The 27,732-nt window shown below is 39.7% G+C and overlaps 1 protein-coding gene across 2 annotated transcripts in view; it reads right to left on the reverse strand.

The window, feature by feature from the left end:
- The window catches only part of NEBL (nebulette), a 382,486-nt gene that overhangs the window by 200,192 nt on the left and 154,562 nt on the right, over positions 1 to 27,732 (reverse strand). The gene's annotated exons all lie outside the window — the stretch shown is intronic.

The raw sequence follows: 27,732 nt of genomic DNA on the forward strand, positions 1-27,732 counted from the left end.
TGGTGTTCATCACTCTCCTCCCCACTCTAAATACAAATTACACATAAAAACCGTTAAACCATTAAAAGAATATCACTAAGGTGGCACATTCAAGCACTCAAAAGTTAGAAATGTCAGAATTAAAATTGTCTGTGCATCCTTAATTCAGACCCTTTGTCCATGTGCGTTATGGCACAGTCTTTAATTACATGATCGTGTACTATTTTTTCCACAGGCCTTTGCCTCATTCAGTGCACAGGATGGATGGTGCTTGGTTAATGAGCAACTATTCAATATTTTGTTTTATTCTCCTTGTTCAGAGTGTGGCCCTATATCTTATACCCTGCTAACTATTCAAACCCAGCTTCGAAGACAGAATAAAGTTCCTCATGAGCTTTTCTATGGCGCTTAACACTATAGTATCAGAGTGCTTCACAAACATCAACTTATCTTCTCAAAACCCCTGTGAGATAAGAGGGTCCTATTATCCCCATTTTACAGAAGTGGAATTGAGTCACGGAGAAATAAAGGTCAAAAGTATCGACTAACTTTGAGTACCCAATTTGAGACGACCAGGACCTGATTTTTCAAAGTATTTTGTATTATATAGCTTTTTATATATATTCAATTACAGCTCCCAGTGACTTCAGTTGTTGCTGTGCGCGCACAGCACTTCTGCAATCAGACTCCAGAGTCTCAAGTCTGGCACCCAGAAAATGAGGAACATACAATTATCGACCACTTGAGAAAAGTTTGATTTAAATGATTTGTCCAACATTATGTGGGAACTCAATGGCAGAGGCAGGGATAGAATCCAGTTCTTCCAGAGCAGCATTCAACTGCCTTAACCATGAAACCATCCTTTCTCTTCCTGCAAACCCTGTCTCCTTTACTATACACCTTCCGCACATGCTGTAGATAAGGCAGGAATCCTATGGACAACATTTCCTTCATTAAACAAGTTTTGCAAAGTTATAAGCAACAGAAAACAGGGTTTTATAATGGGAAGTGTTAGCCAACCTTAATTATGGGTCATGCTACCAGCCCTGCATATGATAATATGTTTAAATATAAAAACTGTACAATATGTGCAGTAATATTTCCTTTTATTCTGAATACACTAGCTATTAACTTCAAGTGACTTTTTTCATATTATGGAACAGCAAAAGGAAAAATAGAGAGAGAATTGTGCAATTTTCACTATGCCCTTCATAATTTTATATCTAGTAATAAATAAGTCTTCACAGGGATTAAAGTAACTAAATATATTTTTTGAAGAAATCTATGTGCAAAATTTTTAAAAATTTAAAAAATGAATTAAAATGTTGGCACTGTGATAGTATATGCATTACACTGGGATACTGCAATCATTTTTCAGAAATCAATTTTAAGTCACAAAAATCACAAAGCACTATCACACACTTAAATTTTATTAACATCACAGCCTTACGAAATGTAGCTCTCAAAATACTGGTTCTTTTAAATGTAAAACCGAAAAACTCAACTAGTTTCCAGACAACATGAAATATTAAAGTATCCATACTCTCTTTGGTGCATATGTATAATCATGAACCCTACTGTCAATAATGCAGTGCAGGCTCGCAAGGTGCTGAGTGCTCTCAAGTACCTCACAGGACAGGAGTGCTTAGCACCATGCAGGATTGATTGCTAGAAATTATGGTTGTAACATTAAAAACCAGAAATAAATCATTCAAAAATAATTTTAAAAGAAATAATTTAAAGTGAGAATACAGTATCAGGAATAACGCCCTCCCTGGTCACCAGGGAAAGAACTAGGTGATCTAATAGATCTTTTTCCAAATCAAATTTCTATTTCTATTTCACATGTGTCTTCAATAGATCCAAATAGAAGATTTGTTAAACCATTCTGGATTTTCATAATTTTTCAAGTAAGTTTTGCCATTTTGCAGCAAAGCCATCTATTTGCATAGAAATTACTCTTTTCATCTGTAAAAATTGCCTCTCCTTCTTTTCTCTCTTTTTTCCTGCACACGCTGAGGAAAATACTAAAAAGTCTAAGTGAAACCAAAAATCTATTGATCTTTCACCACTGGTATACATTTCTGCCCACATCTTTAAAACAAAAATCACTCCCAGTAGTGGAAAGACAGCTCTTTATTAATTAACAGTTCTGCAAACAGGATGGCAATCCTAAAAACAAACAAAAAAAGCAAAACAAAAACATAGCACAGAAGATCATCACTCTCTTTATCATCAGTGGAGAATTCTGAATATAATTAGACCCCAAACTTAATCCTTCAGTCTACCTCCATGTCAAAAATTAGTTGAACCTTACAAAGCCTGTTTTAGTCCCAATAATCTTAATCCTTCCATCTACCCACCCACTCTTCTAATTGCAAGTAAGATAAATAATAGATAATGAAAGAAAGATCTGGAGCAAGAGGAGAAAAAATTGTAGCGACTAATAAAAAAAAAAATAGTAAACTAAAGCCCATAAGGCAACTTCTAGTGCTCTGAGTCTGTAGAAAGCAGCTACAGAAACAAACTCCATACACATCTTTTGTTAGTGGTAAGGGGAAAAGACCAGCACATAAAAGATGCAAGGAACTACAGTGAATTAAACTCTGATTGTTTTTTAATAGTGTCTTCCATAATCAGAAGTAAATAAAATATGTTCCAGCATGTAACATTCTAACACCCTCAGAATTTTGCAATTCTTTCAAAAAGCCCTGTAAGTTATGAGCAGCCACATTACAGTTTTACTTTTAAGTGCATTCCAACATCCCACAGTTCTCATTCACAAAGTGTTAAGCATAGGAAATTCCCAATCGCACATATAGATTTGTTAGAACAAAAAGTTCCCTTAATGCAAAAAAAAAAGAAAAAACCACCAACACTTCAGTGCCAAGTAATTTGACCACTACAGAAGCCCAACTCAAATCTGTCATATGGTAATTACACAGGATAAAGATGGTTCCACTGTTACCAACTGTCCTACCACTGGGAGATTCTGTCCTTGCTCTACAACATGCGGTAAATTGGGCACGACTGTCTGTGTTATCATGTACAGTATGCCTGATCAGCAATATGACCATCTGCAAATCTCTTTTCCATATTTCTCTGAGAAGCTTCATAGTTTTGCCAGAGAGCCACTTCTAAAAAATAAAGGTCTTGGAATTCAGGATAGAACAGCTAAAAGGTTGGATGGGTACAAATGATTAAAATGTATAAACAAGAGTAACTGTGCAAACAATGGCACTACAATGGAAAATATTTATAGGTAGGATTGTAAGAGCTGGTTCACAAACAAATTACAGGCAAAAGAACCCAAAACACTAACATTTGAAGGGAAAGAAAATCAGTGGGAGCAAGAGCTCATGATAACAGAATGAGCAGAGGATTTCACAGTTAAAATACATCACAACTGCATGTGAATGGTAACAGGAACTCAAATAAATTTATGCCACTCATGAATCCCCTCTAACAACCCCAAACTTTCCTTCCCAACTCCGAATAACTCTGATACTTCCATCCCAACCAGCATGTACTTTACACGCCATCAGAAATGGCTTTCACGGTTAGTACTTAGCCACTTCAGCCCAAAATTTGACATTTAATCCACTTTCATGCACCTTGTAGTGTCATTGTGCAAAGTGGGTGTAACACACTATTACATTCAAATGGTAGTATTTTCCCTCCACGTGGTACGGGTGCAAAAGACTACACACAGTACAGGGCAGTAGAGAATCAGGCCCTTTGTGCCTGCTACCCATGCAAGTGGCACCATTAATGCTGTGGAAGCAATTTTAATTCCAGGTGCTCCTTACCAATTTGTAAGTAAGCACTTCAGATGCAACAACTGAATTGCATGAAGAGATACAGAGAAGGAAAATTCAACACAATAAAAAAAGAACAGGGTCTCCAGCTTGCAACTTGGACAATTCAGAGAAATATTGTCCTCAAGGTAAAAACTCTTCTGACCCAATCCCTGTCAGAAAGTGATAAATCTCAGGACTTCTATTGCCTTACTGAGAAGCCAAGTCTGGGGATGTAAAGTCTGCAATTCCTACCCTTCCATTCTGGGGCGGCCTACCCCTGATATGTACAGACTATCTTTAATCAGGAATTGGAGGGTCTCAGAGGATCAACATATAATCTAAAAGTAATTTAATGAACTATCAAAGAAAATCTGGATCTACATTTGGCAATGATAGCCAAAATCCCCAGCCCTCTGAAAAATTACCCAGTGTAATTGGGGTAAAAAAAATAACTTTTTAAAAATTTTCTAGCGGCACGTTTTCTAAATCCTGAAACTCACCTTTAATTCATGCCTACACTAGACATGGGATCACCGTCTTTTCTGCTCCTTCCTATGTGGGAGAATTCTGCACATTTTACAGATAGCATGATCCCATGGTTATCCTGCAGAGTGCAACTTCCCAGGAGCCATTTGAGATTGACATGGATCATAGGCGGGCAATCATCACAGGAGATGATATACAGAGGCCGCTCTAGCTATAGGCAAACTAAGCAGCTGCCTCAGGCAGCAGATTACTGACAGCGGCATATTTCTGTAGACTTGCCCAGGTTTCCTCCTTGGGCAGATGAGGCTGCTGGGGCTAAGGGCATGGCCAGGTGGATCTCTGGGGAGCAGGAAGCTGCCCTCACCCAGGCTGCTGGGGAAACAGTCTCGCCCCTCTGGTGCAGGTAAAATTGCGGCTAAGGCTCAGAGCTACTCTTAAAGGCATCACGAGCATAGCTTGGCTCCAGACACAAGTGCAGAAACCCACCTGGCTCCATCCCAATGCCAGACTCTGTGGGCCCTGCTGTCTGGACAGCCCCTGGCCCCTGCCCCGGCTGTCGCCGCTGCCCTAGACTCACACTGTGGCCACCACTTCTACTCCACCATAGAATCATAATCACAGAAGATTAGGGTTGGAAGGGACCTCAGGAGGTCATCTAGTTCAAACCCCTGCTCAAAGCAGGACCAGCCCCAACTAAATCATCTCAGCCAGGGCTTTGTCAAGCTGGGCCTTAAAAACCTCTAAGGATGGAGATTCCACCACCTCCCTAGGTAACCTTTCCAGTGCATCTCCAGGGACAGTGTCCAGGGACAATGAGGACCTCACCCAGAAAAGTGCAGGGGACACACTTGTGGGTGTGGGGGTTGCTGGGGGTGTATGGGTTGGCTAGGGACCAGGCTGGCAGTGCTGACTGGGATGGGCTGAGAGTGAGGGGGGCCGACTGGCGGTGCAGGGGCCAAGGTGTGGTGCTGAGCCGGAGTTGCAGGGGATGAGATACACAGATACTGTCCCTCCACCCACCATCTGCCCCCATGCAAGGGAGATCAGCATCCCCAGTCTGGAGGCTTCATGTGGGGCAAGAGGTCCGCACTGCCCATTAACCGGCTCCAGGGAAAAGAGCCGCTGCTGTCCAGGGATGCTGAGTCAGGATTCACTTCCCCAGGCAGCTGGTGTTGACCTGCCCGGAAAGGGCCACTATGACGTGTAGCTCTGGCTGGGGATGTTGCCCGCCCATGGGATAGGTCTCAGTTGCTTGCAGGGCCTGGGGCAGAGGCTGGAGGGATTTTTTTCCTCCCCACCCCCGTGTCAGATTGTTCCTACCCTGCAGGGTCTGTCACTGGGACCCAGCAACCTCCACAGTCCCAGGCTGGGGTCTGCCCATGAGCCTGCAACCCAGCCGCATGAGGTTCAGGGGTGGCAGCAGAGGGGGAGGCACTAGAGGCTCTGCTGTGAACTTCTATGGGGGTGGGAGGGAACAACACTGGAATTTTGCCTAGGACAGCAGATGGTCTTGAGCAGCTTCTGATGATTATATACAGATGGGTGGGCACTTGAGAAGACTGAGAAACATACACCAAGAGAACTGAAAGAAAAAGATAGGGGTGACAGAACAAGAATACAAGAACAACAATGCCTAAAAAAAGAAATAGCGAAATCCTGAAGTATAATTTTGGGGCCCTACTATTCTGAAGTGTGTGGAAATGAGTGTATGCAAGAAAACTATGCCAAAAACACACATAAGAATGGAAGTGCAATGTGAACACAAATCAACCCAGAAAAGGTCAACACCAAATATGCACAGACCAATGGAAGAAATCACAGCCATATTTACAATGGGTAACCAAAGCAAATACTGCCATGGAGCACAATCTAGTATATGACAGGAACAGAAAGATCTGTAGAACTGTCATGAGCAACTAGAAAAGACCAGGGAACATTAGAAGACTGCTGTGCATGGAAGCAAAAAAGAAATGAGTCCACAATGAATAACAGGTAGCAAAGTCAAAATACCTGGATGCCAACAATACATGAACAAATCAGAGATACAGGCACATAAAGAAACACAACAATGGACCATGGCCAGAATTCCATCTTCAGCTCTTTGCAAACAGCTCAAAGAAAATAAGTTCAGTACTCATAAGATATACACTACAGCCAATACGTTGCCACACAGCTACTGGAGAATGACTGCTGCTGACACCTATTTATAGGGTGACCATATTTTCCCAAATGGAAAATAGGACACTGTGTCGGGCCAACCTGAGCCCTCTCCCCACCCTCCCCACCCCCCACGCAAAGGGCCAGCCCAAGCCCCCCATCACACACCTGTGCGGGGCTGGCCAGACCTGAGCCGCTCACCTGAGCCCTCCCTCCCGCATGGGGCTGGCATTGCTGCTTCCCTCCCCCATTCCTCCACATCCCACTAGGAGTCGCACCCCACTTTTTTAGGGTGGCAAGTTGGCAAGAGCAAAGTGGACACATGCCAAGTTTTGCCAAAAAAGTCAGAGCGGCCAGAACAGGGCTTAAAAAAAGTGACTGTCCCAGCCAAAATGGGACATATGGTCACCCTACTGCTATGTCATGTATATGCTGGCTATCCCCCTCCATTCTTGTTGCTCCATGGCTATTCCTGTCTACTTCCTTGATGGCATGACACCATACCTCACACTGCATGGCTTATGGATCAGTTCCACTCTAGTGTACACTTTGAAACCCTTGCAACTGCTTTATTTTGTGTCTTAGATATTATATTATTATTATTTATGTACTATTTGTATTACTGTAGTGTCTAGGAGTCTCAGTCATACACCGGGACCACCCGGTGCTAGGCACTGTACAAACAAAGAACAAAGAGACGGGCTTCCAAATCGAAATCTGCAGAACTAACTTGGATCCTATATCCACACCTTAATTTATATGGTCTGTGCCCCCTTTTCTACAGCTACACCTTAACCTACAGTACACCTACAGTTAACACCTTAGACAGGCATGCCCCTCGAAGCAGCTAATCAGAACTCCTCCTTGTTTATAACAAAACTACCCTCCCCTGTTCGTGGGGGGACTAATATATCTTATACATTTAACTGCTGGCTGGTAGATTCTAGAATCCTTAAGGTTTCCCTCATTTGCACCAGGGAAAGATTTCATTGCCACACAGAAATGCAGAGAAAAGCTCAGTAATTATTTAAGGCACCATACAAGACAGTGGATAGAGTTGTGCTGGAAAGAATGTAATTTAAATGTGACAGATGCAGTCTAAAAGTAGAAAACAAATGAGTAAAAAATTAGGTCTGTAAAATCAACAGATAGGAGCCAAGTGCTAGGGCTGGGTACCTCAGAGATTAGTCTCGGTTCAATCAAAACTAAAACATGAATACAAAATGTATTTTGTAAATTCCAACTTACATTCTCAAGGATTTGTCTACTGTTTTTCTAAAGAGACGAGTGGAAAACATCCTACAGCAGTTGTGAAAAGTTGTCTCAGACTCTCATAAAATATACATCAGAAATTACAGGGTACTTGACATTCAGCCTAGCAAGCATCGTCTTTTTTCTGTATGTTAAATTTAAATAAATATTCCAGCTAAGAACATCATATTTGCTTAAGGAACTTCAATGGACGGCAAGGGCAAAGTATAACAAGTTTGCGTTTTGCTTGTGTGAAATTCCTAAACAATAAGAACAAAGGTGATTGTAGAGAGAATTGCTTCACTATAAGGATTAATCTTTTGCTCCCTGGAGCAGTTCTTTAGTTAGAGTTGGTATGACTGAAGGAGAATAATTTTGTAGTAATACTGAGCACTTCAACAGCATCTTACAAATATTAACTAATCCTCAAAACACACTGCACTCAGATACCATGATATTAAATACAGTATAGAAGCCTAGATAAATAGGAAAATGATATAATTCCAAAATTACACATAGGAAAAATGAGAGAGAGATGAAGTGATTTGCCAAAGGCCACTGATGGAGTCAGTATCAGAGATAGAATTACTAATCAAGAGTCCATGACTCCCAGTAATCAATCCACTTATGGCATTCAAATCACTTGACCATTGCTCTCTCAGTAGCATGATGAATTAAATCTCTCTAGCTCCATTATATTTATGTACTTTCTAACTCTCCCCACTTACTCTATACTCTTTTTGTCTTGAAAATACTTCTCTCCACAGTGAAACCCAGTTCACCTCTCCTCAAAGCTTTTAGAAGGAAGGGATGAATTGCACTTTACATGGAGCATCTGACTCTTCAAATCCCAATTATAACCCTTTCTCCACTTTATCTCATTTGTATTCTCCATCTACTATCCCTCCCCCATCATAAATGCTTGCTGCCAAAATTCTTGCATAAAATGTCCCTTAAACCATGCTCAGATTATTTAACCACCATTTTGCCCTCCCCCATTCTTTAATTTCTGGATCCTCTATATAAAGTTCTTTAAAGTTACTCCCAGTGATGTCAGTGGGCAAGGGATAAAACCTTTAATCCTGCAAAAGCTCCCCAAACTACAACAGATCATAAAGTGTCTTAACATGAAATCAAATTCTTTAATTACTGTACCCCTTCTATCATACTGTGTTCTGTCATTCTGCTTTGAAGCAATCATGTGACCAGTTTCCTGAACCTGTGACTCATTTTCTTCATTCTAGAAATGGGTGGAGACTGACAGGTATTTTAGGCCAGACTATTACTGAGTCTGTATAGAAATTTATTTCACATACTGAGAGCTGAAGCACTTACTACGCTCTTCAAACTGTTCCTTTGAAAGAATTTTTAGGTGTTAATGAATAGCAAAGTAGATTTCAGATATCTAAAATCAACATCAAGAAGTGGTTATCTATGGTATATAAGAGGGTGAAAAGGGCCAGGTGCACTTTAAATATTCATTCCCAGTCAGAATACATTGCTTCTGCCTCAAACCGAAAAGGTAATGTTGGAAGAGATGTCCTTCTAATAAAAATAAGGAAAGAATTTTGTACCAGAAGGTTCTCTGTAGGCTGGAAATGACAGTTGGAGCAGAGTAAAGAGAGTGCAGGGTAGCAGCAGGAATCTTGAACACACACACAAAAAAACCAAAAAAAATAAACAAGGGAGTGAAACAGGAAAGTGCATGAGTGAGTGAAATAATTATAAAACAAATTGGATATTAAAAATGAAAACTTGGTACAGAAAAGGAAAACTAAGCATCCCAAAATAAATAAGTGTTGTGTGTTAAACTTCTTATCAGAGATGTTAGCTAGTAGCAATGGGGAAAGCAGGAACAGTTGCAAATCATTCTAAAGGTAAACATTGTTTCCTTTGTTATAGGGTAATTAGTGAGAGGAAGGTGGGTACCTAAAAAGATATTATTTAATGATTGTTCTGTATTGCTTTAAGATAACTTCCTGCATAATATACAAGCATAAAAATAATAATTTCTTTTTTAAACTACCAGTATTAAAGGCATCAGGCTAATTTTATTTCTTTAGGTGACCATAGTACAGTGGAAAGGAGGTCATGATTACTTATAAAAGAAAAGGAGGGAAATTCTTATCTATCCTGTTTTATGTTTGCTTTCAGATTATTCACTCAAGAGTTCTGAAGGAATTCAAATATAAAACTGCAGAACTACAAACTGTGGTATCGTTTAAATCAGCCTCTGTACCAGATGACTGGAAGGTAGCTAATGGCAATTTTTTAAAAAGGCTTTAGAGGCGATCCTGGCAATTACAAGCCAGTAAACCTAACTTCAGTACCAGACAAACTGGTTGAAACTATAGTAAAGAACAGAATTATCAGACATTTAGATGTTGGGGATGAGTCAATACCACTTTAGTAAAGGGAAATCATGCCTCACCAATCTATTAGTATTCATTGCAGGTGTCAAAAAGCATGTGGACAAGGGTGATATAATCAAAGTAGTGTACTTGGACTTTCAGAAAACAAGCTCCCTGACCAAAGGATCTTAAGCAAACTACATAGTCATGGGATAAGAAGGGAAGTCCTATCATGGATCAATAAATAGTTCATAGGAAACAACGCACAGGAATAAATGTCAGTTTACAGAATGGAAAGAGGTAAATAGCAATATCACCCTTGTTCACATGCTTTTTGACACCCGCAATGAATACTAATAGAATACAAAGATCTGTACTGGGACACGTACTGTTGAGCATATTCATAAATGATCTGAAAAAGAGGGTGAACAGTGAGGTGGCAAAATTTGAAGATGATACAAAATTAATCAAGATAGTTAAGTCTAAAGCTGATTGTTAAGAGTTACCAAAATGATCGCATTAGACTGGATGACTGCGCAACAAAATGGCAGATGAAATTCAATGTTGATAAGTCAAAGTAATGTACAGTGGAAAATACAATCCCAACTACACATACTAAATGATGGGGTCTAAATTAGCTGTTACCACTCAAGAAAGATCTTGGAGTCATCCAAGATAGTTCTCTGAAAACAGCCTCTCAATGTGAAGTGAGTATCAAAAAAGCTAACAGAATGTTAGGACCATTAGGAAAGGATAGATAATAAGACAGAAAATATCATAATGCCACTATCTAAATTCATGGTACGCTCACATGTGGAATATTGCATGTAGTACTGGTTGCCCCATCTCAAAAAAGATATACTAGAATTGGAAAAAGTACACAGAAGGGCAACAAGAATGATTAAAGTATGGAACAGCTTCCATACAAGGAGAGCTTAAAAAGACCAGGACTGTTCAGCTTAGAAAAGAGACAACTAAGGGGGCATTTGATAGAGGCTTATAAAAATTAAGAATTATGTGGAGAAAGTGAATAAGGAAGTGTTATTTACTCCTTCACATAACATAAGAACTGGAGGTCATCCAATCAAATTAATAGGTGGCAGGTTAAAAACAAACATATGGAAGCACTTATTCACACAGCACAGAGTCAACTTGTGGAATGTGGAATGAGGATGTTGTGGAGGCCAAAAGTATAACAGGGTTCAAAAAAGAACTAGATAAGTTCATGGAGGATCGATCTGTCAATGGCTATCGGCCAAGATGGTCAGGGACACAACCCCATGCTCAGGGTGTCCCTAAACTTCCAAATGCCAGAAGCTCGGAGGTGACAATAGGGGATGGATCACTCAAACTGGTCCTATTCTGTTCATTACCTCTGAAGCATCTGGCACTTGCCACTGTCGGAAGCAGGATACTGGGCTAGATGCAGTGTCATACTGAATGGTACAATATCGTTTCATTGTGCCTTGTCTTTACTCTCTAAAATAACTTAATCTTATTTTAAAAATTGAGAATCCAGGACTAGATTTTTTAGGCTGAACAACAGAGGAAGCGGCCATTCTCCATATTACTGAGACTACAGAGATCTGACCATGTGTAAATTGGCACTTGTTGCTGACTTCAAGATTTCTTTTCTGTGATAACCACTCTGAGACTAGTCCTATGTACTGTATGTGTCATTTTGTATGTTCGTCCTTTTTTATTTTACTGCATCTCTGTTGGAAACAACCTAATATATTTGTAAATAAATCTAAATATTTATTAATTATAAAGTGGTTTGGCCTATTTTTGGAACTTTATATATCTACCGAGAGGAGAGGTCTCCTTAAACTGAATCCTGTTTATTTCAAGAGCAAGGAATATCAAAAGAGAAACTGAGTCATGTGCATTATACCCAATTTAGAATCTCAGGGAGTCCTACCTAAAGGTTAGGGGAAGTAGGGAATTTTTTTGGCCGATTCAATTTCTGCATGTTCAGGGCAGTATGAGCCAAAGCAGGCAAATGCGGATGCTGAGAGTGTTTGCATCCAAACTGCACAAATCAAGAGAGCTAAAAAAAATCAAAACAGACTGAAATTAGCAACAGCATGCCCCCTGCCTCACAGGGCAACACAGAGCTGACGGATGATGTGATGATGACAAACAAATCAAAGTCTGTCTAATAAATAAATTAGTGAAAGTCAAATATATCACCATTGCCATTGCTGCATCTGTTTCTATACTTCCATTAAAACACCGTGTGAGTGTTGTCTTACTAATTTCAGAACATTATTTTTAAAATCACAGGGCTGTCACATATTCACGTTAGCATCAGACAGCAATAATAGTGACACCATGGCACATTTTCCAAATATTTGTTTGAATGAAGTTGGTTAGGTTTAATTTAGTTGGATTCACAGAGGCAAAAAAGCTGCCCTATTCATTTATAATTCTTCAATTTCCTGCGAAGGGGAAAGCTGCTTCTCACTGGCAAAACACTGGTGCAAGTCTGAGCCAATGTCCTATTGTTGATTTCACAAAGCTAATATTGATTTTGAAAAATAATAAACATTGCAAAATTATTGTAAATTTAACACTGAACCAAATTTAAAGAAAAACATAAGAACAACCCTCCTGGGTCAGACCAGTTGGTCAATCTAGCCCAGTATCCTATATTGCAACAGTGGCCAATGACATGTGCTTCAGAGGGAATGAACACAACAAGCAATCATCGAGTGATCCATCCCCTATTGTCCACTCCGAGCTTCTGGCACTGAGGCTAGGGACACCCAGAGCATGGGGTTGCATGCCTGACCATCTTGGCTAACAGCCAGTGATGGACCTATTCTCCATTAACTTATCTAATTCCTTTTTGAACCCCATTATTGTTTTGGCCTTCACAAAATCCCCTGGAAACAAGTTCCACCGGTTGACTGTGCATTGTGTGAAGAAGGACTTCCTTTTGTTTGTTTGTTTTAAACCTGCTGCTTATTAATTTCATTGGCTGACCCTGGGTCTTGTGTAATGTGAAGGAGTAACTAACACTTCCTTATTCGCTTTCTCCACACCATTCATGATTTAATAAATCTCTGTCATATTCCCTCTTAGACATCTCTTTTCCAAGCTGAAAAGTCCCAGTCTTTTTACTCTCTCCTCAAATGAAGCTGTCCTATATCTTTAATCATTTTTGTTGCCCTTCTCTATACCTTTTCCAATTCTAATATCTCTTTTTTAAGATGGGGCGAGCAGATCTGTACGCCATATTCTAAGTGTGGGCGTACCATGGATTTAAATAGTGACATTATTATATTTTCTGTTTAACTATCTTATGCCTTTCCTAATGGTTCCTAACATTCTAACTTTTTTGACTGCCGCTGCACACTGAGCAGAAGTTTTCAGAGAACAATGACTCCAAGATCTCTTTCTTGAGTGGTAAAAGCTAATTTAAATCTCATCATTTTATACATATAGTTGGGATTATGTTTTCTAATGTGCATTACTTTACATTTATCAACATGGAATTTTATCTGCCATTTTCTTGCTCAGTCACCCCGTTTTGTGAAATCCCTTTGTAATTCTTCACAGTCTGCCTTGGAACTAACTATTGTGAGTAACTTTGTATCATCTGCAAATTTTGCTATCTCACCTCTTTTTCCAGATCATTTATGACTATGTTGATCAGCACTGGTCCCAGTAAAGATCACTCAGTCTCTTCATAGTGAAAAACTGACCAAGCAAACATGGTAGCTCTCCTAGCTCTATCCACATACTGCATCTAACCTCCATAAATCAGGATGCCTAGAAAGGGCATCTGGGAATGGGTTCCATGGAAGAAGATACATTACTGGACCATTCCCACTAAAACTTGGGCTTTATGGTTTATTCAATCTTACCATAGTATCTTACGCATGTGGTTGAAATTAAGAAGTTTTGCCTGTTGAAAAGATATTACCTGTGTCCCCCACTCTTATGCAGCAGAAGAGAAAGTTACTTATCCTGTGCAGTAACTGAGGTTCTTCGAGATGTGTGTCCCCCTATGGGTGCTACACTTGTAGAGGCAGCAGCTCCCTCTGCTCCTGGGATTGGAGATCTTCATAAGCAATGCCCATTGGACCACACTTGCACACCTCCCCCCTTTCACCCTATGCACAGGATGTATATATAGCACTATGCGGGCCGATCGCCCCCAGTTCCTTCCGTGCCACAGATTGTATGTTTGTTTGGCTCCGAAGCAGAAGGGAGAAGGGCGGGTGTAGGAGCACCCACAGGGACGCACATCTCGAAGAACCTCAGTTACTGTACAGGATGATAACCTTCTCTTCTTCTTTGAGTGATGTTCCATGTGCAGGAGGTAAGTATACCAGACCTTTGTGGCCATGTTGGAGCTATTAGTATGACCTGAGCTCAGTCCTCCTGTATCTTGAAAAGTACTTGGAATAGGAGGGGAAAGGGAAGGAAAATATAAAAGAGCGGTGCATCCCATATTACAAAGAATGTGTCTCCTAGCGATCCATGTCCCAGGCCTGCTCTGGAACAGAATTGAGGGCAGCAGGCATTGCACTAAATAGCAAAGAGATCTATGGTGGGGTGACCCCAGCGGGGTTGAAGATGGGCTGATACGTTCGCATAGCCAGTTCCCACTCATGATTGTGAGAGAACCTCCTGCTCAATGCATCCATGGTGGTGTTCTACTGTCCAGGGCAGTACGCTGCTGATATGGAAATGTTGTTCTGGATACACCAGTTCCACAGTTTGATTGCCTCCGACCATAAGGAGTGGGACCTTGCTCCACCCTGCCTGTTGACATAATACATGCAGGCAAGATTGTCCATCATCACTCTGATGGTACAATGTTTGAGCAGAGGTAGGAAATGTTGATAGGCATTGCAGACTGCCCACAGTTCTAAGAGATTGATGTGTAGGGTGGATTCTGTTGACGACCATCTGCCCTGCACTGTGTGATCGTGGAGATGCATTCCCCAACTAATTAAGGAGGCATGAGTTTTTAGGATCATATGCTGGCTGGACGAAAGGAACTCCAGCACAAATGTTGTTGGGCTGTGTCCACCATAGTACTGAGTCCTTGACTTCCATCAGCATAGATAAGAGTTTGCAGAGAATGTGTTTGTGGGGAAGATGCACTGTACAGAGCCACACCCAAACGCATTGCATGTATGGTCTTGCATGCCTGACCATGAACATGGTCACTGCCATGTGGCCTAGAAGTTGGAGACATATTCTGGCAGAGATCTGGGGGCAGACCCATAAGTTGGATACCAGATCTCTTATAGCCATGAATCATAGAATCATGGAAGAATCATAGAAGATTAGGATTGGAAGGGACCTCAGGAGGTCATCTAGTCCAACCCCCTGCCCAAAGCAGGACCAACCCCAACTAAATCATCCCATCCAGGGCTTTGTCAAGCCGCACCTTAAAAACCTCTAAGGATGGAGATTTCACCATCTCCCTAGGTAACCCATTCCAGTGCTTCTCCACCCTCCTAGTGAAGAAGTTTTCCTAATATCCAATATAGATCTTCCCCCACTGCAACTTGAGACCATTGCTCCTAGTTCTGTCATCTACTACCACTGAGCACAGCCTAGTTCCATCCTCCCTGGATCTATGAAATGGTAGGAAGTCTCTGGCTTGTATGCGTCGATGAATTCCAGCTGTTGTACTCCAGCTAGGTTCACAAGGAGGCCTCGCCTCATGAACAGGTCCATTGTTACATATAAATCTCAGAGAGCGTCAGTTTCTGATGGGGCCTTGAAGAGACAGTCCTCCAAGTATGGAAAGATGATGACTCCTTGCTTCCTGAGTTATGCAGCAACTACCACAAGGACCTTGGAGAACATCCGAGGCACCGTGAACAGTCCAAAAAGGAATACCTTGTACTGGTAGTTATAGTTGCTCATGACAAATTGAAGAAATTTTCTGTGGGTGTATTGTAATATGAAAGTATGCATCTTGGAGGTCAAGGGCTGAGAATTAGTGCCCCTGTTCCAGTAATGGGATAATAGTGGAGAAGGTCACCATCTTGAAACATTATAGTTTGACAAATTTGTTTAGATTGTGAAGGTCTAGGATGGGTCCCCAGCTACCAGATTTCTTCTAGATCAGGAAATAGTGAGAGTAGAAACCCTGTTCCATGTTCTGGGAAGGGACTGGTTGTATGGCTCTCAGTTGCAGAAGATGATTAATTTCTACCCACAGACAGGAATTATGAGAGGGGTCCCTGAAGAGGGACAGTGAAAGGGGGTGGCAGGGAGGGATACATAGGAAGGGGATGGAGTTTTCTTCCCTGATTATCTCTAGGACCCACTTATCCTAGGTGTCTTCTCTAGGACCCACTTATCCGAGGTGATGAATCTCCATGATGGGAAAAACTGAGCTAATTGGTCATCAAACTGTTATGTCAAAGATGGTGGGAATGACTGGAAGAGGAGAAGGCTTCTCAGGGGCCTCGACCACACTTTCAAAATTGATGCTTTGGTGGAGGTGCATGAAAGGTAGCCCCTTGAGGAGTGGGCTGTCAGCATTTAGTAGGAGGCCTCTGTTTTGGCACTGGGTGTCATAGTGCCATTGAGGAGTGTATTGTTGTGTTTGGGATTGTGGGCGGAGTTGGTACTTTCCCAAGCGTCTCTTTGGCGCTGGAGTATAAATTCCGAGAGATTGGCGTCCAGCTCTGGAATCCTTAAGGGAGTGCAGAGAATCATCCATCTACTCCAAGAATAGTTTCTGGCTCTCACAAAGTAGGTCCTCTACTGTGATTTGTACCTCCTTATGAAAACCCAAAAGATGGAGCCATGATGCACACCTAATAACCACAGCAGAGGCAATGGATCAGGCAGATGGACCAACTTTTGTTGGTGAGAGAGACAAGCTTTCAAGCTTACAGAGAGCTCTTCTCCAAAGCTTGTCTTCCTCACCAACTGAAGTTGGTCCAACACAAGATACTACCTCACCCCCCTTGTCTCTTTAGTTAGCATATGTTAGCTAACACATTCTAACAACTCACCTTTTACCCTAGTCTAGACAAGGCCTCAAAGAGAAGACTGCAATCTGCTGTATCACAAACACCATTTCCTGCAGCTTTCTTTGATACTTGTTTTTCATCAGTAATAACACCAGTTGATGAGAAGGCTCCCTGCAAGTCCAGTGCTGGTTTGCCTTGTGGAGTGCTTGTTCTAATCCATGTTCCTCTTCCTCTCCCATCCTGCCTACAAGACTTACAGAGCTGTGGAGCAACAAGAGATTAGAATAGTGCTTTAACAGCAGACCTAGTGCCACAGCAGCAGGGCAAGGTGCCAACAGTATATTGGAGCCCTTACAACCAGTATGAAGCAACTTTAGTGAAAAGAACAGGAAAAGGAGAGAGCAAGAAAGAAAATGGGAAGCTGAATCAAATGAAAAAGGGGACTTGGGGAAAAGCAAAATAGAGAACAGAAGAATAGGGGTAAATTTAGGGGTTCAGGACATTTTGCTTTCCCCTGCACACAAGCATTCTCTAGGAATCCCTATTTGCAAGTTTCCAGATCTGTTTCAGATAGATCTTCTGCTCTAATATACTAAAGTTTTATGAAGATAAATGGGAAAAAATATATTTGGCATTGCTTGTATAGCAGGTGGTTTCACTGTTTGGCAACCATCTGGTCTCAGTTTACTCTTTGTCAGCAGTACCAGCACTAAATGAGACAGAAATAAGAGATGTTAAATATTAAAATCTACATTATTAAACAAATGAAAGCTACTGTAAAGAATAACACATGGATTGTAGTGTTAGACACATGGCAACCCAGGCAAAAAAAAAACTCTCCTGGTTTTATAGATATGACATCACACCTCATGAAACTTAAAAATTCATCATTTAAATTCAAGTGCATGACATCACACCTGTGAATTATGAGATTTCTCCAATACTTTGTCATCATCAACACCTACACTTCACTTACACACCATTCTATAGTCAAAGAGCTGCTGAAGCAGTATGAGATAGATGCTCTGACTAACTTCTGTTAGTAAGGAAAAGCAGAAAGGGGATGTAACGAGGGATATGGAGAGGAGGGAAGTAACAGTGGGATCAGAGCTGTCAGTGAATATCCAGGACATAAATTCAGTACTTACATGTATGTATCATAAAATAAAAGAAACATAAAATTTGAGTTACACAGTCTGATAATTCCAATTCCAGGTACTGGTGAGTACACAAGACACTGAAGATTGCAGTGTCTCATTGTTTATGCGGTCACCACAACTCCATGATGGAATTACAGCATCATAATGCCTATTTGGCTGTTACTTATTCTATATATGAAAAGTATATAAAGCAAATTTTTAAGTAACTCATTAAAAATGAACCAAAGAATATGCAGGTTCATTCATTGATATAAGAAAGGGAACCCTTATTTGCGCATATATACAAGGCAATTATATGGCACACCATTTGTGCACATTACTTACTAATCTACACCATAACAAATGTGCCCACAAATTTTGCAAGCATATTTTAAAGAATCTAGCTCATAAAATGTATGCTTTTCATTTGTTAATTTAGTAATGATGTGAAAGATCAAGTATGAACAGAAGAGTGACTGCCACTTAAACCAAGAAAATTTTAACTTAAGCAGAAGATGCATTTCAATGAACAAGCATGGGCCTTAATGAACTACTGAACCTTGCCTTCACAGGCCTTACTCCAGCTGTCAGGAAAACCAGACAAAGAGATGGGGACCAGATAGTTTTATTTCACCCTAATGTTCCATATTCCATGTACAAAGACTGCCCAAGAAAGAAATACATCCCATTCCTCACAGCATATGTGCTGGTATTCTTGTCATCATGTTCATTTAAGTGCACTGAAGTACATTAAGGAGATTAAAACACAGACCTATCCTGAGAAAATTGTTTGCCTGGACACTTTCTGTCACCAAATCAACGTCTTCCCTACTCCGTGTACCAAAGCTATATTTGAAAAACTTATTTTGTATTACCTGCATGTGACATCTAAATATCTAGCAGTCATATCACCTTCTCAAAATCCTAATTACATGGCTACTGAGACTGATAATAGCTCATGCTAACAGCAGCAACGCTGTCCAAGGGAGAAAGAAAGGACAAGGCCTACCATATTAGATGCAGGGTTGTTAAACTGAAAGGACTATCGTGACAGATTACCAGACAAGAACCCACAAAGTGCAGCAAGCCTGTCATGATGCATCAACACAAAATGATGAAAATGCTGCATTAGGCTAAGTGAAATCCTGTAGTGTTTAGAGCAGAATAGCAGGCGGATATAACAAAACAACCAGAAATAACCAAGCATTTTAAACTCCGGTCAATGGGTGACACCTCTTGTCATTTTCCTAGTGTAGACAGGACCTTAAACTTGTAAGTCTGGAAATTCCAAAATTCTCTTCATAGTAGATTTTCCAGTCCTATAAAATATACATCCACATACCTGATGTATCAGATACTCAGGTACATCAGGTACTCGCTAGACTATAGAAATAAGCCCATGTGATATAAATCTATGTGAGATGTTATTTCAACAAAAGCTTTATAGAGTATCTTTGATATGTATTGATTAACTCCACTTCACCAAATGTAGATTATTTTATTAAAATTCTGCATCATGCTCATTGAAAAAGTCCATAGGATTCTTTTCCTGCTGTCTTTGATATGGTAATTATTAAAGGGTTATATGTAAACAATTCAAGCCTCCAAACACTGATTTCACACAGATTGTGATTCTCTAGGGGCTATTCATGCTTGCCATTATTTTGAACCTTGAGGGTAATACACAAGGACTGTAGGCTCCATGATATAAAACTTGTAGCAGCAGACTGTTTGTATAATTATAAAACATGCTTGTTATGGAGATACACGATTTTACCATTATGGTGGGGAAAACATACCAAATAAGAGGGTTTTTAAAAGTGTTTTAGTAAGTGTTTCCATGACAAATACAGTAACGATCTATAGCACTCACTCACTCTCTCCCTAAAATCATATTCCATGAGTTTAACAATTCTTAGATTGGTATTAAAAATCTAACCCGATGTTGGTTTTTTTCACTAGCAAGGGGGGAAATTAGTTCTGCAACTATCACATTCTTAAAATTTTGGCTAATAAATTTAATCTAGAGTTTCAATTATCCCCATAAAATAAATCATGACAGACACTATAAATGGTGTAGGTCAGCCTGGTGGCACAACAGCTTTGCGTAATCTTTTCCACCTTTAAATCCTGGATTAAGAAACAGATTCAAGGCAACTGACCTAAATCACACTTTCTGTTTTAAATGGGTAGATGGCAGGCAGGTTTCTATTGAGTTCTCCAACACTCTACCTACTAATTAATTCAGACAGTGACACATCTCAGGTTTGACCTCCACCCCAGGAGCTATAGTAAGTATTGGGGGGGGGAAGGGCAAACAATTTCTAACTTACTTTTTTCTAAAGCCTAAAATCTTCTGTGATCTCTTTATTATGTCATCCTATTTTAAAAGTCAAATGAGCACCAGCAGAGCTCGCAGCAACAACTTTCCCATTAGATGCTATTTTCAAGTTTATAAGTGCCTCCAATGATTAAATATCGGATATCAAAGAAAACCACAATGAGTTAAACAACAGGAAACTAGTTCTTTGTCCCTGTGGAAAATGCAGAAATAAGCCAAGTGAAATATAATATTATCTACCCTTATAGAATTAAGCCACAAAATTACTATGGATTTTATTATGAGCTGTGAGACTCAATCCATGTAATTTTAAAAGTCTAGGGCTAGACTGTTCCTTTTATCGCCGCTCAATAGCAGAGAAAGGAGGGGAATCCACTACAGCAGAAGTGCCAAGTGCAATTTTAGCTACTTCAGCTAGACTTCCTGTCAGGATTCTAGCGGAGTGCACACTGCCTCAGATATTCAATCACATTTTGAACGGGTGCAGCATGTGCTCCTCACACACCTAGCCAATCCTGCCAGGCAGTAGAGTGGAGACTGTGCCATGGTCCTAACCTCACATTGCCCACTTTGAAGCTAGTGCTGCTAGAGGTGCTATCTCCATCTGTATTGGGGCTAGCTCTTATGCATGGAGGCATTAGAAGATTTTCTTGGGCTGTCTCCTGACTCCTTACACTCTTCATAATCTGGCCCAATAACTTTTCCATAAGTGTGGACTGAAGCATATAAAGAATAACAGAATGCAGAACCATTGCTTGCCCATCAACTTTGTTTTATCATCAGGTCCTGAAGGATCATCTATTTTGTCTACTTCAGCCTACAGAATTTTCAACCATATCATTATCAAATGTAAATTCTGTGGAAGGCAAGGAAATTATTGCAGAATAGATTATAGTTCATGTAGTTCACACACAGCAACCTGAAAATATAGCTCAAAATGTCTAATAAGAATAATTAACATAAGATTTATATGTCCTAAACATAATACTGACAAGCATGCCCTTACTACCTAGGGCCCACTAACTTGCTCTAAAGGATATTGTTTACATCAGCAACTAATTACTATAAAGCTTATCCACCACCAAAAGGTGAATGCAGTGACACGCTACAGCTTTCTACAATGAGGCCCAAGTACTGCACAACCATTGTTGATGCAAGCTGACCCACTGAAGTTAATGGGATTACTTGAGTGATTAAGGCAAGCAGGATTTCTGCCTGTCTTAGGTTCTTCAGAAATAGCTATCACTTTGGCACATAAATGCCATAGAGTAATTAGAAATAGTATTGAGCATGTTCTAAAAAGGGCTATATTCTCATAATCTTTCACAGTACGTTTTTGTTTGATTTTGTATTTAATATTTAAGCTCTCTTCTCCTCACATTCCTCTCTATTTCCTGTCAGTTTTTAATATCCTTCTAATTACCCCTCCCCCACCAACCATCCAGTGTAGATGGAGCCTCTCTCTTTACACTCACAATCAATCCTTCTTGCGTTGGAATCTCACTGTATTTTGACATTACAATCAATTACATTCCACAATTAGGGATTTCCAACATGTAGGTTTTCCCTAACTAGACTTTAGTAAAACAAATGTGAGTCTTTTTTCTGTCTAAAATTTAGGAATGAAAAAACTCACTTTGCCCAATTTTGAAAGCATTCAATGACTGGGTTTGAAAGTTTAACTTGTACTCAAATGACACATTCACTTCAAATTCTCCTTAGAAGAGACTGAGGAAAACCTCTAGAAAGGGCAGACAAAACTATTTAGTGGGAAAAAGTATGAAAGAACCAATCCAGAGGAATTGAAAAAACTAACAAAGCAGAATAAAGGAGACAAATTTTAATGGAAAACTGGTATAATGTGCTCTGTATTCATTCAGGACTCTCACTAGTGCCAGCCTACCATGAGTGTGTATTCTTCTGTATCTAATATACAGTACAAGGTTCCATTTAGTGAGTCAACTTAAAAATGTTTTGCTACATAACAGAAGAAAGGAGAAAGGGACAATTACATTATAGGAGAGAAATTCATACAAACTAGTGTTGCAAATGTTGAAAATAAAAATAAAAGTAAAAATAATAGTTTACAAGGCCAAAAACCTTGAACTCTATAAGGTTCACCTATACCTACTAAAATATAAGCACTTATATGCATTTTCCTAGTAACAATCACTATATATATACTATTGATACCAGAAAAAATAAGTGTACGGTAGAGGTCAAATATGTGCAACAAAAATACCTTGCAATTCTGAACTGGAATATAGCATTGTTGGCTTTTGTTTTCTTTTCTACTCATATATATATGCTAACAATATGTTATTTTAATTCAGGATTTCAAGACATTTTTATCCACATTTATTTTATTATGTCTTATAACACAGGGAGCAATACTGCAATATCCTGACTTACAGTTTCCTTAACAAGAAGTGCCACAGAATCTTGAGAAAGCTTTCCTTGCTTTGAAATGTACAGTTCCATATATTTTCCAAGAGGAAAGAAGACGAGTTTTCTTAACTCTCTTCCTTGTTCTTTGTTTCCATTTTATGATTAAAAACACCATTCTCAGAAAGCCACATTGTCAGTTTCTTTCTTTCTCTCTGAAATCCCACATCTGTGAGTTTTACAGTTTGTCAGGATCCCAGTAAAGTTTGTGTGCTGGTTCCATGTATTTTAGAATGGTTTAATCCACTCTTCTGAAGAAAGTCAGAATCTAATGATCTTTCTGCTTCAGTTTACTTTTTAAAATGACAAAATGAATATTTAAAGCATACACTATTTATGCAAACAGATTTCAATATGTTCTAATACATGATACATTTTTTCCCTTTTTCTACCATCTTCTGTTAGCTCACAAAAAGCTAGTTTTTTGCAATAGGTAAATTGCACATACTGCAGTAAATGCTCAGCGTATCTAGAAAGGACAGCTGAATACAGCAGAAAAAAAAGGTTTTAAATCAAGCATTTTCAACCAGTTTCAATGAACCACCTCTTTGCAATCCTGAATGTATTTCCCTGGCATGTTCTTTTGTAATGTTCAACCACAATTTGCACACATTAAACTGTATTACCAGGAAGCTGCAATCCAAAAATCAATATCTGTCTGTCAATATCAGCAATACCTTTCGAGTGTCTGATTGCAACATTCTCATCAGGATAACCATTCAGAGTTGCTCAGACTCTTTGTAAAACTGGTGTCTTCAAAAGACAGGAAAAGTAAAAATTACAGAAATTTTATATGAAAGCTAAACATACACCTACAACAACATGACACACAGGAAAGCTTGGATATTAAAGTTTGAGAATTAGACAATTATACAATATAAAAAGAAAACAGAAATGTTACATTGCTATTTGACCACAAACTCAAATATATTTTACTCAGGAATTTTATTGTGTCTAAGAAATTTCTTCTAAATCTAGAGAATGCACTGCTAAAAACAGCTAACCACTATCACCACTTGATTCCTATATAGCGCCTATCAATCATACACAGTTCTGTCCAAAGGAGAATATCATTATCTCCATTTTACGGATGGGGGAACTGAGGCAAAGAGAGATTAATATAATTCCCCTATTCACATAGCACATCAGTGGCAGATCATGGAACAGGTCTTGATTCCTAGTCCAATGTCCTATTCATTAAGTTAAGCTCCCTCTCCAACGCACATATGTGCCCCATTTATGTCTGAGTTTATCCTGGGTCTGTCTATTGCTATAGTACCTATTTATTACTTCTCTGTTGTGTTACAGAAACTGTAGAAAAACAGTAGTCCTCATATTTTTTTCACTACCAAATACAGAATCAAATATACAATATGTTAGATTTCATGCTATGGCTTTGTAATATTCTGATTAGATACTTATAGTCACGTCATTTTTAAATAAATCACATGAAAAATCTTTACAGGTCTAGACATGAACAAATTATCCAACTACCCTCCAGGGCTGACTAAAAGAGTACTTTCACGGCGAATAGTTAACAAAACTTCTCCACATCACCACAAACAAAGGATTTCTTATCTAGAGTCCCTTGTCCTGTAACTAATTATCAAAGCAAAACTTTTCTATGGTGCCACAGTACAGCAATTATCCTTAGTTTCTATATTAGTATTACAATAAAAATATTTTTACTGTAATAGTATGCAATATAGTATTGTCTGTCATTATCGAAGACATCCAGGCAGAGCAGGCAGGATTTCGCCCGAAGAGGCACTGCTGTGACCAAATAGCTTCACTTTCCAACCACACTGAGGCAGGATTCCAACTTAAACTGAAGACATGGATCACCCTTGTTGATTTGTCCTCAGCATACAACACCATCTAGAGACAAGGCCTCCTCCTCAGGATCTCCTGTGTCATCACTGCCAGTGATCGAGCCGTCTCTTGGTGGCAATGACCGGGGACCACCACTTTAAGGTACACCTTAATTAAGGTACACCTTAATGGCCAGATCAGCAGACCAAGAACTCTTAATTTGGGCATCCCTCAGGGCTCTGACCTGGCCCCAATGCTTTTTAATGTATACATTGTGGATATACCAATAAAAAAGTCAAGGACATTCATATATGCGGATGACATTGCCCTAGCCACTCAGCACACAAGCCTCTATACCATGAGCTGCACCCTAACCCAAGATCTTAATATAATGGCTGATTATTTCCAATGCTGGAAACTTAGGCCTAACCCAAAAAAAACCCATGGTGACCATTTTCCATCTGAACAATAAAATAGCTAATACCAAACTTGATGTGCAGTTCTGCAGGGAGAGAGTCAGGTAGGAGGCTAACCCAAAGTATCTTGGTGTTACACTGAACCTGAGTTTGATCTTCCGACAGCACCTCGAGAACCCTTCTCCCCAGCCCCAATAAGGTCTGGTCTTGTGTCGTGCTTATTAGGAAACTGGCCAGAACATCATGGGGCTCCAGTTCACAGACCCTACGAACTGGAACAATTGCTTTTGTACACTCTGCAGCTGAATACTGTGACCAGTGTGGTCTCACAGCAGTCACACTAAACTCCTTGATACTCAACTCAATAACTCTATGCCCATAGTATCAGGGACACTCAAATTGACCCCAGTTGATTGGCTCCCGGTCCTGTTGCACATCCAAACTCCACAGACTAGAAGAGCTGTCAAGACATCTCACTTTCTTAACCATGTCAATGCAAATACGAGGATTCCGTTGCATGATGACCAGCAGAACCTGTCAGAGACAAGATTAAAATCCCGCAACCCTCTATGGAACTGCATCAAGACCCTTACACTCAACATTCAATGCTGAGGCTCACTGGAGAGCCACATAGAGCGCTTCAACCACTGAAAACAAATAGCTCGTCACTGACCCTGTCAAGGAACAACCAGGTTTTGATTTATGTCGGAAAGACTGGTGCAGATTGAATCGCATCAGGACATCTCATGGGAGATGTGGACAAACCCTCTTTAAATGGAAAATGAGACAAACACCTGTATGCCATTATGATCACCAGTCACAAACGATGGAGAACATCATATCTGAGGGTCCCCTTCGTTCTTTCGCCGGGGGTCTGAAGACATTCACCAGCTCACTTCTGCGGCAATGTGCTGGCTAACAAAGTTAGATATAAATTTGTAATCGTTGCTCCCTACCCTACCCCTAGGAAAGAAGAAGAAAAATCTTCCTTACTGTATATTACGCATTATGAGCCAAATTTTTAAATGAGCTACGCAATCTGATCTATCTGACTGATCCCCTAGATTAGTGTGGATTGGGGGCTAACTTTGTATCGCAAGTTGTACATGTGCAATTTTTTGTATCTGCAAATTGGGTGGTTAGCGCTCTCTAACAAACTAGTATGTATGGATCCTGATGTGGGTAAAATTGTTGCCATAAACTATTTTTGAAAATTCAGACCTATATACGCACACACATTATAGCATGTATCTTTTACTGGGAGAGAAAGAAACATACATTTATAGCTTAATGTCATCTTATTTAAGTATTATACCTTTGCTTGAACATGTACAAGAACTGTTAGTCAAGGATGAGCTAGCCTTGCTCTGATAGCCATGGTAGCATTTTTATGTGTTATAATGAATTGTTTTCTGCTTCTGTGCCAGTTAAGAAGAGTAGGTGATTTTAATGACTTAGTTCTGGATGTAGGAAAAAGTTCATTGCTTCTACTCCTGGGTAGGTTGTTAAGATCTGTTGGCTGAACCACAGTGAATGCCAGGTGAGTAATAGGTTAACCTGTGTATCTTAATCTTATTCTGTTGCTCTATCTGAAGTAAAGAGGAGGCTAGGCTGCATGTTTGCCAATTTGGCAATGCAACGCTACCATATTCTTTGATAAATCCATCTTAATTAAGCCAAATTCAGCTTTTTACTTTTCGAAGATGAAGGCCACCCATCCCAGATATCTTTCCTGATTTTATGAAGAAGATGAGATCAGCTTTTATAGACAGTGATTTTTTGTTAGTGGTGATTTAGACTGGCAGGTAAACAAATCTATGAAGGAATCATCTGGATTGAAAATCATGTGTGGAACTGTGCAGACAGTTATTGGAATTGCTTTGAATTTTTGGTTGATTTTTTGACCACAGTATTCTACATTTTGAGTAAAGTTTTCAAGAACTCTTATGTGGCTTAGGAGCGCAACTCTCATTTTTAAAAGTGACTTTGGCTTTCAGGAGCCTAAGTTTCAATGAAAGTCAATGGGGCTTATGCTCCTAAATCACTTAGACACTTCTGGAAATTTTATGTGGTGGCTCAATAACCAGGATATAAAAGGGACAACCCTATCATATGTATAATTATTCCTAACTTTAAAATTATCAATAATCATTCTTGTTTAAATAGATTTTCTTCAACAATAAAAAAATAGTACATGGCTGTACAGAATCCCAAGTAAAGAAACACAATCTTTACTGTTGTCTAACTTACTATTTCTCTAAATTTATGGCATTTAAAATGAATACTGTTCAGCCTTTTGGACCAGGTAGCCTACCAGTTTTCATGTAACTAGGCATTTCAACAGAAAAGCATATGCTGGTTTATACTGAAAACTGGGGAGCCTTAATACGTTGCCTAAATCCTGCAGTTAGATAACCAAATGGATATTTGGGTGCCTACATGCTGATTTGGATGCCCTGTTTCTCCCGTTTGGGATCTCTCTCCAATTATCCTTCTATAAATTATAGATTTAAAAACACCTCTTCTGCTGTATAGAGGCAGTCCAAATTCCATGCACAACCCTTCATTTCCCCTCAAGATGCTCCAGCTTTTGTTAAAG

The sequence above is a fragment of the Emydura macquarii genome, unplaced genomic scaffold (assembly GCF_026122565.2).
Source record: "Emydura macquarii macquarii isolate MOO-44397 ecotype Brisbane River unplaced genomic scaffold, CSIRO-AGI_Emac_v2 contig_2422, whole genome shotgun sequence".
NCBI lineage: Eukaryota > Metazoa > Chordata > Testudines > Chelidae > Emydura > Emydura macquarii.